Source organism: Bidens hawaiensis, unplaced genomic scaffold, assembly GCF_021521415.1.
Source record: "Bidens hawaiensis isolate Kalapana, Puna unplaced genomic scaffold, B.hawaiensis_p1.1 tig00039613_1, whole genome shotgun sequence".
NCBI classification, from domain to species: Eukaryota; Viridiplantae; Streptophyta; class Magnoliopsida; order Asterales; family Asteraceae; genus Bidens; species Bidens hawaiensis.
This window is the reverse complement of record NW_027505618.1, coordinates 69,375-72,453: the sequence shown is the minus strand read 5'-3', so window position 1 is coordinate 72,453 and position 3,079 is coordinate 69,375.

Here is a 3,079-nt window from a genome sequence, read left to right as displayed (position 1 = left end):
TGAATTATTTAGGTGAAAGAAACACCTAAATAAAATGGAAACATGGACGAGCAAACAATAAACATAATTAAACGACGAAATAAGATAAAGGGATGAATAACTTGATGGATTCAAACAATTTTACTCTCAAATACACCTTAGGTGCACACTTTCCATAATAGAGCATGAGTTCACTACTGAACATTAAATACATATCTAGACTCTCTAATAAAAAGCTACAAGTTTTGCCATTTGTCACTCCTATATTAAATCTCATTATTTTTAACAAATTTATAATAGTGAAATAATATTTACCATTCTTAAAATTTATGTTTCAAAATTTATTAATTTAATATTTACTTCCTTTTTTTTTCAAATATTTGATATTATAATATCTTTTACTTTAAAAATGTTTTAAAGACTATTATACAACGACTGTGTATTAATAGTATTTAACAGTTTTATTGTTTCTTGTATATCGATTATTTATTAAATATTGTATTTTCACGAACTACCCGTATAGTAGACGGGTCTTAAACTAGTTTACTATATATACTAGCCCCAAGTTATCGGTAACCCATTACCAAGTTAACACATAAACCTGTAACCCCTTTACACAATAAGGCGATAACTTGATAATGCTTGGTTAATTTTACTCTTAACCTCTATGATATGACCTTATAATCTCCCCTAGACTAAACCAATGCTAGCAAGGCTAAATTAGGTTGGTTAATTAATGAAGGGGCCCGAATAAAATCACGCAGACCCCCTAAGAAGTCTAGATTTAATTAAACAAAAGCTCAACGGAAACCCACAAAATAGAAGCTTCGGTAATGTATCTATAGTTATAGATGTAGGGTAGTAAAACCACCCGCGGATCAAGAAATACGCCACGTGGGTCTCCAACATAACCCGCGGATTACCATTGATCATCCGCGATAGGAACCCGCAGGCCACACAAAAGACCCTACACGCGCAAGATCCTCACGTGATATAGAAGAGCGGTTGTAACAAACTACTTCTAGAAGATTTTCCCAACATTCACATTCACTAATAGTGACATTAGCCAATGGAAGGATGACACCTTAACACCTTGTAACCGTCCTTAACATGGTCAGGCTGTCATATCCTATAAGCGCTCGACATGTGTCCATTCAGGTAGATATGGAAATGTCTTGACCGTGACAACTCCACCAATCACCTTCCCTCTACCTTCGGCTATAAATACTCAAATCATCTCCTTGAGGTATTCATTCACTCTCACGTAATCAGAGCAATTTACTTGTATTCGTACTTATTTCCGACAGTACAGTACTTATTCTCACGCTGGAGGGTGGTTAGGGGAAAACACCCATCTTGCCTTTCCCATAACGAGACTAATGGTGCTCAGTTTTGCAGACAATCAGTTGGAATCCGATCTCATCAGGCAATAAGTAGACTCATACTTGGGGAAACGTAGATTCGGACTATCGAGCTCGATTCTGTGTTTCTTCATTGGCCCAATCTGGTTTTTAGCTAGAACTTACGGTTTTTTTGAGATTTTCAAAGTTTTTGTGATCTAAAAGATGAGTCCGAACCAATAATTGCATATGGTTACTTCGGCGAAAGGGAGACGGACTGAAGTCCTTGAAGAACCTATCTTAAAAACCGGACGAACCTTGGTAGAATCTTGCCAGAACACTTGAACTCTGGTTCTGGAAGACAGAGCCGGAGAATTCCCAGGTTTGAGAGTGACAAGACGCGAGTCCATCACCACTCTAGATCTGGAAAAGCTGTGTTAACCCAGGATGAGTGATACCAGCAGGAACAGCAGAGGTTGAAGGATGAGTATGACAGAATGGTGAAGAACAATCAATTGCAAGCAATAACTCTGGCCTATGACTCGCCATCTCCTTCACCTCCGCCGGTCGTTCGGCGGAGTCAAGTTACTCCAGAGATAGAGTTGTTGAACAAACAGCTGAGCGACAGCAAGGAGGAAGTCGTGACAGAGGTCGTCCGACTCAGCTGGCGCCATCCCATAGAGTCGTGTATGATCAGAGTCATGCTTCCCAAAAACAAAGAGACTTTACATACCAGGAAGAGGCAAGCGACGACAGCCGCATGTATGGTGGACTATACAATTTAATTATGTGCTTCTTCAATAGTATTATATATGAATGATGATGAATGATCGGAAGGAAACTGGTTATTGATTTTTCTCAAATATACAACTAATTTTAAAATTTAAGGTAGATATTTGGTGTTTTGTTATTATTTATTTTTCTTTTTTTCTAATTTAAGAACTACACTTTTAGATTTGTTTTTTTAATTCAAGAATAATACTTTTACTGGAGTGAGTAGCTTGACATAATTGTGTTGGCCTAGACGGATCAAACAATCAGATCAAACGAATTTAACAAACAAACATCACGAACTTATCAAACTTACATGGGAAGAGACTTCTCTTGATTCTCTCAAATAAAACTAATAATCTAGACCCTATTTATAGACCTACTAAACTTGTTCTCCAAGCGAAACCTAACTTGAAAACCAAGACAACCTTATTCTAGAATAATCCATGATATTCTTACCATACTAAACAAATATTAATATAAAACTTACAAAACAAACCCCGAACTTTAATCACTTGACAAATCAAGATTAAGTCTTCATTCACCCCCTTAATATTGAATATGTACCACCAAGGTCTTGAATTCCCAACAGCACTCTCAACTCTTCAATATTAATCATTGATTCATCTTTACCCTTTCTTTTCAGTTGTTTCTAACAAACATGTTTAGCAGGTTCTTCACACTCATCATTCAAACCATCTATATTGATCTCAGATACAACTTCATTCTCCACGTTCTTCTTTCTCACTTTTGTTTTCTTTCTTTGCTCATCAAAACTTGCAGATGCGTTATTCTTTCTTTCTTTATCAGACCTTATTGGGCCTTTCATTATGGCAATTCTTCTAAACCATTCGTTATGTTCTGACTTTTCATCAATAAATGCATGATTGTTGACTTTCACACATACTTCTAAATCTGCAGTCTTGTTAGCTACATCATTCATTTCATTCCATTCCATAACCTTTCTCTCATCATTACGATTAGTAGCA